Consider the following 13,888-nt stretch of genomic DNA (forward strand, 5'->3'; position numbering starts at 1 on the left):
ATTTCTTTCATGGGGGATCAGTTGCAGGTGCCTGAGTCTAGAAAGGAGCAGGTGTGAAAGACCAGGTACAATCTGATGGCTGATTTAAACCAAAAGGTTTCTGTTGTGCCTTGGATTTTTTTCCATCTGTGAAGCCAATTTTCCTTCCACTCTGTGTTTTGTCTCAGTTGGTTTGTGTCTCTCTCCACCATTTCAAGGGCTGCCCTTTGCAGAGCAGAAAATCAGAGTTCTCTGTGAACATCTGCATTTTCCACGTGGAGAAGCAAGGAGTGTCCAACAGAACAGGTGGGAAAATTTTCCAAAGACACAAAATCCAGCAAACTGAAGCAGGGAGAGGAGATCCTCCTGGTTTTCCTGGCTGCAGTCACTTTGCTCCTACAGGCAGGCTTCACCCAAGGAAGCCCTGTGAGCCAGGATGTGCTGTTAGAACATCCTGCCCTTGTCCCTGCTCCTTGGAAAATGGCTTTTAGCTGAGCTACCCACCTGAGCAAGGCTCCCACTCTGCTGGATTCTCATCCATGCACCTTCCTGTGCTGCTCTCTCTATGGGCTCTTTTGCAAGGTGCTTTTCTCTTCCCCACTCTCCAGAATCATTTGGTCAGTGTGAGCTGGTTACAGTGGGGAGAAACAGTTTTATGGCCATCTCTTGAGGAGGCAGCATTGCCCAGGGGATGGACTGACAGAAGTGTCATTGGTTTATTGATGCAGCACGCTGGGAAATGGAATATTGAGCCCTGAATGTGAGGATTTTTCCTCAGAGCAGGGTAAATGTGTGGGGGGGGGAAGAGGTGACATGTGCTGCTCTGTCAGGGAGCAGTGACAAGGACTGCATCCCTCCCTGGTGCAGGGCTGAGGGAAGCAGAGATTTGTGTTTTGCTTGTCCTGGCAAAACATAAATTCATCAATCTGTACCCACCCAGCAGCCTGTGGTGGCAATAATTGTTTTGGCCCCAACTCATTTTAACAGTGGTGGAATTAAAATCCAATCTTTTGACTCTTGGTTTTCTCTCCCCCAGAGGAGGCAGCCCCCTGCCAGAAAACCTTCTGAGAAATGGGGAAGTGAATCTCATTCTGCAGGTGGCAGAGTTAAATTTATCTAAATCCACCATCTCTGGGCTCACACCTAAAGCTGGGCAAGACAACACCACAAACACCCAGCACAGAGGCTGATTAAAAACTTTTCCATATAGCTGGATGCAATTTAGAATATGAGTTGCTGTACTGAGGTGCTGAAAACTGTAAACAGTATTTGCATTTTGTTATGAATGTTTTGCATAACTTTAAGGATGTTTTCTTTTTCCCCAAGTGGGTCTGTTTTGAGCCCATAATGTACTGTGAAGTTCCAGGAACAGAAAAATTTGTTGAGCACAAACAGGCCGGTATCACAGCAGACGTAAGAGTGTTCAAGCAAAGAGTGTTTTGCATCAAGAATGTGTATATATTTGCATTTTTGATGCAAAAAGCTGCTTAATCGGCACTGCAAATGGAGCCCATAACTGAGGCAGTGCAGGATTCTATGAAATTGAAAAGTTCTGTATAATTTCTGAAAAACAAAGTCTATTTTGCACAGCTCTAACTTTGGCTAATATTTAAACCAATTTAATCATCAGTGAACTAACATGGCAGAAGCACACTGAGCCTCTATCACTGTAGGTTTCTCGTGTCCCTAGCTCTGTGCAGTGTGCTTTCCTTTAAACATTTTTTAATTAAGCGTTTATCCTCTTTAATTGCCAGGAAAAGGAAAAAAGTGCGGAAAGATGGAGATCTGAATTTTAAACATCCTCATTCTAGGTGTTTAGTTCTCAGTTTTAAGGGAGCTGCACTGGGGGAATCTCAGCACAAGTTTCCTCTGGAAAGCCAAAGTTGAGGTTTTTCATCCCAATCTCAGATCAGGTGCCTGTTCTAGAGCTGACTTTGGGATTGCACTCTGTGATTACTGCCCCGAGCTCATTTAGAATTCCAGATTTTTATTCCCAAAATCCTGACTCTTGAAAACACTATTTTATCCAGAATGAGTTCTGTCTTCTAGCACTTGGGAATCACCATAAACTGATCCTCTGAGTTGGGTTCTACCTGGAAAAGGGAGTGGCCTCCATCTCAGAGCAGCTTTTAATCCAGTTAATTGTTACTGTCAACTGTTAATTGACACTATTATTATATATATTATATTATATTATATTATATTATATTATATTATATTATATATTATATTATATTATATTATATTATATTATATTATATTATATTATATTATATTATATTATATTATATTATATTATATTATATTATATTATATTATATTATATTATATTATATTATATTATATTATATTATATTTATTATATTATATTTATTATATTATATTATATTTATTATATTATGGTATATTATATACCTTATTATTATGCAATAATACCTTATTATTAATATATACCTTATTATTATGCAATAATAAGGTATGTCATAGAATTTATTTCTCATGCAATCCTTCTTGCTCGTGTTGATTGGTTTTTATTTTAGTGAACAAGTGTCTGCACTATCAAAATTCCACCACACATTCAGTCTTACCAGAGTGGCTGGACGCTGCAAACTGAGCAATGATTTCGTACCCAGTGCCAAGCTCATCTCCCTGAGCTGAGGAGGTGGGATAGGGGTGTGGAAACTGGCCAGGACTCACTGGCTGACACAAAGAACTTCTTGCTTGGTCTCAGAAAATAGGAAAAAAAAAAATCTCCATTTTTTTGAAACTGTGTTCATAAAGAACCCTGCATTTCAATATATGATCAGAGGAAATACGTAATTTTAAGTCAGTAGTGTGCTTGGTCTTCTTTATTTTTTGCATTGGCATTATTAAATTAAAAGGAGATCCTTCTTTCACAGAGTAAGAGAGAACTACTTATTCCTTCTATAAGCAGAATTTCATGTGTCAAAGGCTTAAGATATTTTGTAAATATTACAACTGTGTGAATGCATTTTGAATTCTGGGCTGTGACTGCAGCATTTCTAGACAATGTCATTAGCCTGAACAGGGAATCTCAGTCAAATGTCAGGATCTTGTCTGTAAGGTATTTCCACTCTTAAGTGTAGTGCAGAATGTCACTGTCATTCCAATTAGTGCAGCTGATTGCTATTAAATTTGTTTTATTTGACATACTGCGATATTTTGCTTCAAGCCAGACATTTTGTGCACCACCCAGAAACACCACATAATAACAACAGACATTAAGGCTAGTGGCAGACAGGACCTCTAAGAATTGTCAAAGAAATCAACTTCTATAATTTTTGCAGTGTTTCAGCTCTATTTGCTGCAGCAATACTGAGAGATGTTTTAGGACAACACGGGGGTGTAAGCCACACCATTTACATTCATGTGTTCCTGGTTTGCTGGGCAGTAATATCAATTTACTTTGCCAAGGACATTCATTTTTAACACTTCACTCATTTGTCATGGTACATTCACTGCCTAGGAAATTGAGAGGATGAAATTTAAAGGAAGATTTGTAATGTTAGTCCTCCTCTTCTTAAGTGGCTCCTGAACTGGGCTTGTAAGGCTTTGGAATCCCGAGGGTGGAGCAGGGATTTCCAGTGGGAGTGCTGAATTCATCCTGGGGTCACAGAGTGTTCTGGGTTGGAAGGGACCCTCAGAGATCACCAAGTGCAGCTCCTGAGCCTCCAGGGGCACCCCAGGAATCCCTCCAGGGATGCCTGAGAGGATTGCTCAGTGCTGGCAGGGAACCATTTGTGAAGTGTCAGTCCCTGGGCTGAGAGGGATTTCAAGGGTGAGGTGCAGGGACAGAGCCCCGAGCTCTGGACAGGTGATGTTTGATCTTTACCTGATCTTCACCTTCTCCTCTCTGCTGTGCAGGGTCTCCACCCTCCTGTCTGCTGCTGGGCAAATCCTCAGTGCTCAAACGTGCCTTAGGTGCCCTAGGGGAAAACATTCAGGGCAGAATTAGAGAACCCAATGGTTTGCAGTGGCAGCTTTGCAGTTTTGCAGGAGATGTTAAAGAGTGAATGGACTGGAGACTGAGCTGCTCTGCTCTCTGCCACTACTGGCCACGAAAATGGAATAAAAGATGTGCTGGCAAGGCACTGGGGAAGGAATGGCAGAAGAGGAGGAACCCTCCATCAACACTGCCTATTTTTATATAAATAAACCTTCCTGTGTCTGCCTGTCAGTCACACATCCTCCACTAGATTCACATCAGAAACGTTTATGTATGCCTAACTTAACATTTTACCTTGCTACAGTGCACTTGTATTGCAAAACAGGGCTCAGCTCATCCATCTGATGTTGGTGGGTGCAGTAACAGCAGCAGAGAACCAAAGGAGCTCCTCACACAAGTAAACACAGCTTTTCTTCCCACATTAACCCAGCAGTGCAATTACACTGCTCAGGGGACAAGTGACAGATTTCCATCTGCATGACAGATTCCTTGGGCTCCCTTTCAGGCACAAACCTGGGTACCACTTCCATTACAGGGAGCCAGCAAACTTCAGGAATTCCTTGGTAACAGAAAATGTTCTGGAGTGGAATGATAGCAAACCCTTTGAGGGATGTGAGAGAAGGAGGGTATTACATACTGAGAATATTTATGTGGACACATTTATAAAAATAATCCCAGAAAAAGCACCTTTCTGTGTCTTGAATGTCACAAGAGGAAATTTTCAGAGGATACATTGCAATCTCTGAATGGTTCCTGGTATATTATTTATTACACTGGCATTTGGGGAATTATTATTTTTGTTTTCTCTTGTTGTGGCTTTCAAAACATGATGGTACTATCCACATTTTCAATCAATAACATGACATTCTCAGGCATCATTTCTCTGGGATCCAGTGATGGCCAGAATTTCAACCATCATCCTGAAATATCAACACAGGACTGCTCAGCCAAGTGAAGCATCACTTCCCTTTCCTCAGATGTTCAACCCAAACTACATAAAACAGACCAGTCCTTTAGGAGACTTGGCTCAAATTAGGACTCAGAAAAGGTTCTCATAGTTCAAAATTAGTTTTAATAAATTCCTGAAAAGAACAGAAAAAAATCTTACAAGCTGCAGAGCTTTTTTTCTCCCCATGAGAATGTACAGCTACTACTGCCATATTTAGCTGGGACTAACAACTAAATTAACAACTAAAATTAACTAGGAAATGGAAAGGGGGATGGAATATTCTCAGTCTGGAAGGACAGTACAGACCTGAAAAGATTTCTGGCCACTTTTAAGTGCACAGAGGGGGCTTCTCTATGCAGACATTGAACCCTGGCATGTCTGAGCCTGGCTCTCAGGCACAGCTGAGTCTGTGCAGCAGTGGCACCAGAAACCCATGCTCTGAGAGGGGCTGGGCTCCCTTGCTGGAGCTGTGCTCCTGGTGCCTGCAGAGTTTTTTGTTTGCATTCCATTTCACCAGGGTGAGGATGGTCAGAGGGCAGGGGAGGGCAGGGGCTGGGGAGCACTGGGGGATATTTACACAGTGCACTGTAGCTGCTGCTACAAGGGAAATATAAAATTGTTTAATGGTGCCAGGAGACTCCCGTGAAAGTGAGAAATGCAAGGCAGACAAGGAATCATCCCTCTGGGAGAAGCAAGAGTTCCCTGCCCAGTGGAGCCCAGGGATGTGAGGGTTATGGTTTGTTGGTCCCTCCAACCATGAGGGGTATGAACTGGAAGAACCAGCAGGAGCACAGGGAGATTAAAGCAAACAAAACCCTTCCTCATGCAGCTGATCCACAGCTTTTAATGGAGGTGATATGTGGGTGGAGCAGAGCTGCACCAGGAGCTGCTGTAATAGGGGTAATATATCCTGTGGATAAACCCAACAAAACATCCCACAGAAATCATGCACAGTCCTCTGGGATTTTATGCTATAGCTTTACGAACTTTTCAAATGAATATGCATTAAATCTAGCATATTAAATATATGTCTAATTACTTGTATTTTTAGTGGCTGTTGACAGAATTTATTCCAGCAGCTCTATTTACTCATGTATGAGAGAAAAGACTCTATTATCTACTGCTTGCAAAGTCTACATCTGTTTTTGTTCCATTCTGCTGCCATGTAGCTTTAGCACAGCGAGCAGGAGTTACTTCATTCTGTCAGAACACATAATCATCCCAGGTTAATTCAGAACTTCCCTTCTTTCTCCCAGCATTACCCTTTTACATCCATTGCTTCCTTTGTTTTGGGTCACTGGGCCAGGCTTTCTGTCTTGTTATCAGAGTTTTACAGGTCACAGTCTGAAACCCCTCCAGTTCTTAGCAGATGTTGCAGGCAGGAGATGTTTAACCACTGCTGCTGCACAGGTAAACAGAGCCGTCGTGGCAGGAGGTGAACAATTGCATTCCCAAACAGCAATGGCACACTGAGATGTTTTACTAAGGCTCATCTTACAATTATCTGAGGTTTAGAAAATCTACAGTGTCCCCTTCCCTTGTTTGCCTTCTGTTGTCCCTGGGATTTCAGTCCCACTGCCTTTAGAGGCTCTAAGCAGATGCACCAAATTACCAGTATTGCTCTAAACACTGCACTGGGCAGAACTGTGTATCAGTCCCTTCTGTTCATCAGTCTGAACAGAATTATGGTGAGAATAAAGTCCTGACCTTTTGGTCTAATACAGACTTTATCCAGCTGGGATATCAACCACATTAGTCAATAGACAATGACGAAAGGAGGGTGTATATTAAAACTTAAATTCCTTGTGAGTTTAGGAGCCTAATCCTGGTTTGAGGTTTTATGTCTCAGATCAGAATCTTGGAGCTGAATTGCTGTGTCATATGTCTCAATAATCATCACTGTTTTCTCTTAATACATACCTAAAGAAAGATGTATTTCTGCTTCCTGCTATCTCCTTTCATGTAACTTGTGGCCCTATCATTTTCTCTGGGAAAATAATCTTCCCAGAAGCAGGAGGCAGCATTATCCTGGCTCTGTGTTAGCATTCCTCAGAGTACTCTGGGCTCATGCTCATGTTTCCCACTCCATGGAATATATTTATTCAACACCTTTTTTTCTTTTTTTTTTTTTCCTTTTTCCTTGCTGCAAAATGTACAGACAATCCTTTCAGCTGCTGAACTGCTGTATTACAAGAGGCCCCAACCAACTTGCTTTTACTCTGGCAAGCTGCTGTGCTTGCTGAGTTTCCTGCAGAGCATGATAATGCATGTAAAGCATGGCCAGGAAAAGCCCACTGGGAAGTGCTGCATCCGAGGGACACGCAGCAGAGTGGGTTTGGATGTGATGCCTGTGCTGAGCCTCTCAGCCCAGAAAGAGGCAGCCTTGAGTGTGAGCTCCTTGTGAGCATGAGGAAATGCAGAATTTTGCACGCTGCAGACGCCCCAGTGATCACCGGTGGTTTTGAAGATAGACTTAAAATTCAAACTTTCATTTTATCTAGGAACTAGGACAGATTTCGTTTCTGCTGGTGATATTGTTACAGTCAGAGAAAACAAAGCTGAGGCCACTGTGGCAATGCTGTGTCTGCTCTATAAATAATCTGGAAGTGTTCAAGGCCAGGCTGGATGGGGATTTAAGAAGCCTGGAGTAGTGGAAGGTGGCTGTGTCCACAAAAGGGGGGCTGGATTAGGGGATCTTTAAGGTCCCTGCCAACCGTGATTCTAGGAGTTTTAAACTTTTGTGCACCTACTCTGGCACCTTTCACATTTGTCACCCATGGGAAAAAATGTGAAATTTAACTGCATTCCTTGAAGCTGAGCTTGGTCTCCTCTTTCCCTGATTTTTATCATAGCATCTCTAGAAAAAGGATGGAGGAAAAAGAAGAATTCACTGTTTGTCCTGAGTGCTCTGAGTAAAGGAGAGCAGCCACAGCAGGGCCATGCCTTGCTCACTTCAATCTCCAGTCCTGTGTCTATTGTTCCACTAAATCTTTATGGCAAAACTTCATATGCTTATCTGCTTGATTAAGTATCCACTATCTTCTTTCATCCTCATCATTAAACTGACAGTAATTACCCCAAATTGGATGCATGACCTCTGAGTGTTTGCCCCAGTAAGTTACCAGAGAAGGACTGCTTACACTTTCATCCACTTTCATCAAAGTTACAAAGATTTAGTTCTCCCAATACAGAGACAGTGATTCCCATCAGAAAAAGGTGCAGATAATTGCCATTTATTACCTGCAACACAAATCAGGTCTGAATCCCCTGTCTCTGCTGGCATGAAAAATAACCACTACTCAGTGGAGCAAAAGGTGGTGACCCAGCAGCTAATGAAGTGTCACAAAGAAGCCAGCAAAAAGGATTGACTTTCAAAGTCAATGAAATGGACAAGAAACAAAAAAAAAAAAAAAAAAAAAAAAAAAAAAAAAAAAAAAAGCTAAGTATTTTATATATTTTAGAGGATTAACACCAATTAGATTTCTTTTTTTTTTTATTTGCTTTTGTTAATTCAATCCTGCAGAATAGGCTCATCTAAACCCAAACATTTTTGTGGAAAACTAATATTTTTATGTAGCATGTTGAGAAAGCTTAAAAATACAGGCAACCCCCCATATTATTCAAATAGAGAGCTCTTCTAGTTCTCTGCTTCTGTCAGATTCCCAGTCTCAGACAGACCTGCCTGTCTCCTGGATGCAGTCAGACAGCCCTGCTCCTGTGCAATCAGCCCCCAGATCTGACAGGCTGTGGTGTTACTGCAGGAAACCCCAGCCCTGCTCTGCCTGCAAGGGAATGGAGTCACACCCTGTTTGTTTTTAGCACTACAAACAGGAATAAATGTCACTCCAACCACTTCTCAGGTAAATGGCTACATCTGTATTTAACATTTTGACCTAGATGCAATTGGCTCTAATCAAACACCAATTGCTTTCAGTTTAAACATACATGAGAACCAGTAAAGTGCTGTTCTTTCAAATATTTCTCTGATAGAGCAGCTTTTATTGGAATTATTCCACAAGAAGCTATAGTGGTACAGGTCAGTGTCTGGGCTACTTTTTCAAGAAAACGAAAAGCCAGTGGCTTTATCTGGAAACTATTTCTACGAGCTGTTACAAAAGTTTTGTTTGCTACATGAAAATTTACTACTTTAGTTCCTAACTTGCATCAGTTGGCACATAATGAGATCAAGTGAGAGCTGAGCCTTAAGCTGTCTGTCTGTCAGCATATTATCTGTTCTGCCATGGAATAGGAGCTAGCAGAGCAGCTTGGATAAATCAGCTTTTGCAGTTGTCATTTCCTGCTACATGGGGACTTTATGGTGGAAATACATTGTCTAGATTAGGCATGGATTGATAGCTGTGCTCTCCAGGAATGATGAAGAAATATCAGAGATGATCATTATCCACAGAGGCAGCTTCTTCCAGCCAGTCACTCCTCCACCTTCCATGGGAATAACTTTTTTCCATCTCCTTCTACAGAGCTGAGCTCGTGTGAGAAGCAGTGAAAAATTCCATCTGTGAGTGCCTTTGCATCAGGCTGAGCAGCTGCTGGAACAGAATCCCTGCAAGCTCTGCCGTGGCTGGACACAATTCCTCACCAGCTTTAAGGCAGCAAGAAGGCAACATCAGCTTTCATTCAGCAGGAAGCCAGAGGAAAGGGTATGAGAGAAAAAAAAAAAGAATAAAATTCAGTGTCTGCAGAGCAGAGTGAAGTGCTGAACGTGTCACAGGACTGGAGCAAAGGTTAGAACTGGAATGCACAATGCTGTACAACTCTCAGCCCCAGTTTCAATCCCAGTGCATATCAGAGCAAGTTGAGGCTGCTGCCATTGGAATGGTGGAGTTGGAGCCCTCTCCTTTCCCTGGCTGGCTCTGGCAGGGCTGCTCGGAGTGCCTGGCTCAGGAGCCCAGCAGCCAGCAGGGAACCCTGACCAGGAGCTGTGAGAGCCATGCTCTGTGGGCTCTCTTCTGAATTGCCACACCTTTTCTGTTACAACACTCCATTCCTTGTAGAAAAGACACAGAAAAAAAGATCTATTAAAGTGCATTTATCTTAACTTTAAAGGTATTTCATATTGGCACTTTCTGGTTTATCTTGATGTATCAGACCAGATCTTGTAATGTCTCCCTTTCCAGCTGTCCTGCCTTTGAACCCATCTGTCTGAAGAGCTGGAATTTAAGAACTTCTGTTCTTTTGACCTCCTAGTGAAGGCAACAAAGACCACTGACGAGTTTGTCTGCAGTGAAACGTGCTGATGGTGAGGATGCATTAGGTTACTAACGCTGTGTATATTTTATTGTACCAATAATTACATGGAAGTCTGCACCTGCCTCTCTATATTCAGTTTTCACACCTCTGGGACCCAGAAATGCTGGATGGACACAGTCCCTGTTCTTTAGAGCACTGGCTCAGGTAAAAACGATTCTTATACACAGAGCAGTGACTCCAAGGAAAATCTGATTTCATAGCTGTCCATAAGAATCCTTTGATTTGAAAATGCTGTTTTTCCATATGAGATAACTGAAGCATGAATATTTCCACCATGATAAAAGATGAATCAGCTTTCCCCAGGAGCATCTCCAGACCCATTGCAGCTTGTCAATCCAGGGCTTTGCTAAGCTGAGCCTGCCACTCCTGCCAAAGTGTGATCTGGTTCTGAGATGTGGCATGTGGGCACTGAGATCAAACCTTCCAACTTATCACTTACGAATTAAGCTGGGATTGAACATCAGAGGCATCAAAGTGTTTCTTGCCTTTATCACAAACTGAAGAGATTTTTATAGTATTCTGACAAGGCACAAATATAAGAATCAAATCAAGCAAAAATTGTAAAGGAGTAACGCAAGAAATGAAATCAAATGCTGTAGGAGCTGAAACTTGAAGTGCAGGGATTTGATAGGAGCCTCTTCTGTACTCATGTAAGAATGAAATAAATACTATCTGGCAGCATGTGTGGCAATGTGCTGAGAAAAACAGAGAAGGTGATCTCTAACTCGGGATGATAAGATTCCTGACCCCATTTCTTCAAATGCTTGTTGTTCACAGTCCGGGAGCTATTGTTATTTTTGTAATGCAGATGTGAACCAGGTAAAAGTCTTACTTCAGTTCATTACTACATTTTCACTGCTCATCTGGGAGCACACTGGAAAGCTGAACTCCCACCTGAAGGCCCCAATTTTGCAGGTTCTTCCTCAGGTGTCAGGATTTAAATGCAGCCAAATGCTGTTGGCTTTAACACCAAGTAAATGGAAAGACTTCTGACCCCAGTTACCACCTTCGTGCTGCTATTGGACTTGACAATATTCTTACATTCTTGTCTCCACAGAATTCTTTCTGGCATCTCTACAGAAGCAGAGCCTGCCCTATACATTGCAACTTGAAGTAAGTTTTTTTGTTTGTTTACCTAATTCCCACTCAGCCTTTGAAAGGAAGGAAACTGATGGATGCTATATATAGGAATTATTTCTCTCCAAATAAAGTGCAACTACCTGTGGACACAACAAAGCAGCTGTTTAAAGATCACACTAATTTTTGAACAAGGAAAGGAAAACAAAACAAAACGTGATTTCAGGATCTTTGTGCAAGTCAGCAACATCTGTGTTTAATACAGCAATCAGGCAATGCTTTGTTTTTGCAAAAGTACAGGATTCAGTTTAAACCTCGGGGATTTCAAACTAATCAAATTAAAGATCAAGCCAGGCACCGATGCTTTAAAGGTGGATGCTGATGCAATTTTTTAAAATAGAATGCCATTAGAGCTGGGAGGAAGCAGGGGGACACACTCCCTTGTCATGGTGCTTTCTGTGCAAAGCTGCAGAAGTGACACTGAAACGACGCTCAGACATTGCTGAGTGCACTCTTCAAGCAGTTGGGGGGGAGTTGTCAAACTATTGCATTTGCCTCTCTGGCAATCAGTAAGCTTGGATGCTCCAAAGGATGAACTTTAGCAATGGCCACTTTTGCATAATCAGCACTAAATAAATGCCAGCACGCAGCAAAAACGGATATGGTTTATGTAGGAATGGCAGAGATAGCATGGGCTTGCTAATTATTTTAATTTTCATGCACTTGTGCTGCATTTTCCCATTTCCCACCCTACTGAAGATGGTCATAATGCCATCGTGGTGTAGATGAGAAAATGGACAAATAAAAAGAACAGTTAAATTATTCTTCAATTACAGAATCGTGTTTATCAGTTCAGTAGCTGCTTTCATATTAAATGTTCCTTTTATTTGCTTGTTGTTAAACAACATTTAAATATTGTGAAAGATTATGAGCTAGGAAAAGCAGCACATTCTTTACACCCCTTCTATACTGCTAGAACATTATTGCAAATAAATCAGAGAATTCACTTTGCTGGCATTTGGTTTAAGGCTTTTTTCTTTCAATTAAAAGAAACATCTTAAGCGAGCTGCTTGCCACCTACAGAAGAGTTTGCAATATGTAAAGGTTACATTGAAAATAAATAAAACCTCAAATGCAAACTCATTCAGGCTGTGATTTTTCTCCTCAGAGCAGCCCAGCCCCTCGCTGTGCATTCCAACGTGCAGCCCAAAATGTGTTTATTTCCCTGCCTGGTGCTGGGGATCATTTCAAGCCCATTAGGTCAGTCCTGGAGAGGGATTGTTCAGAGCTCTTGAAACTCCCAAGAAGAAATTACTATTTTGGTCACACTGAGGCTTTTGCCTCTCCCCCTTCCCATCTGTTTTTAAATGTCTGGATGCTCCAATCTCCCTGTGGGAAGGTGCTGAGGGAGCTGCTCATCATCGGGTGGTGACGCAGAGGAACAAATGTCAGGGGAGAGCTCGCTCTGCACCTCCAGACACCAGGCAGGGACACTGCTGCAAGGTCTGGGCTCCTCATTCTCCGCTGGGTCCCGAGCTCAGCTCCAGCTTCACTTCCAGAATGCAGCCTTAATGAAGAGAGTTTAGCACAAGCTTTATATTTAGCTTCCCTCGTAATAAATTATTCTGCCGCCTCTGAAATCTGTGGGAACAGGATGTTGTTTTTAATGGGCAGGAAGATATGATCCATGTTTTCGGGTAAGATTCCCAGAGTCTGCAATGGGTTTGTGCTGCTGGAAAATGCCATTTGAATTTTACCTTTTGTCTTGAAGATTACAAAGAGCAAACTTTCTTTTGAGCATACATCAACTGATATGGTTTAGAGTATTTTTTTCATTCATAACAGTGAAGCAGAATGTTTGGAGGCCATTCTTAAAACCCAAATAATGTTAAATAGTAACCATAGAAATGCCAGCCAAAGAGGGGAACCTCGGGATGGAGTTATTTTTTAATAATATAGTTTAAGTAGGATTCCATATTTGACTGGAATATGGTAGAATCCACAATTTTATATGCATATATCAACAGTTGCAACCACAAATGTATGGACACAACTTCAATCATGTGCACAGAACTGCACAAAACTTTTTCTACAAATCCAAGTCCTTTACAGAAAAAGCAATTCCCCAAAAACAGGAATGATCATTTTTTAAACTAATTAAATCAAGCTAAAGCAAATGTTCTAGATATTTATATTTTTTATTTGAATGTTGATAGTGTTTAAATATTTACTTTTCAGAAGGTATTTTGGTTCATCCAGATTTATGTGTGTATTTTTTTTTTGTTTTGTGATCTATTTGAATATTATTGAATTATCTATTGAATATTAATATGGAAACCTTTTAATAGCTCCACTTTATTAAGATTTTGAGATTTCTCTCCGATTTCCATCCAATTTATTCAAAATGCAAAACTGATATTGAATTCCATTCTAACCCAAAGTAAATATTAACTGGAATTTTTCCATTTTTCCAATAAACTCAATCAATATGTGATATAACCTTGCTAACACATTCAGAATTTAATTTTGTGTACACAACAAACAATACCTTGAGCAATGGTATTGAGATTTTTTTTGTGCAAGTACTTTAAGGCTTTGGTTTCCTGGAGGTTGTTCACATATAAATTCGAGTTACAAAATTCTAATAA

The sequence above is a fragment of the Vidua macroura genome, chromosome 14 (genome assembly GCF_024509145.1).
Source record: "Vidua macroura isolate BioBank_ID:100142 chromosome 14, ASM2450914v1, whole genome shotgun sequence".
Lineage (NCBI taxonomy): Eukaryota > Metazoa > Chordata > Aves > Passeriformes > Viduidae > Vidua > Vidua macroura.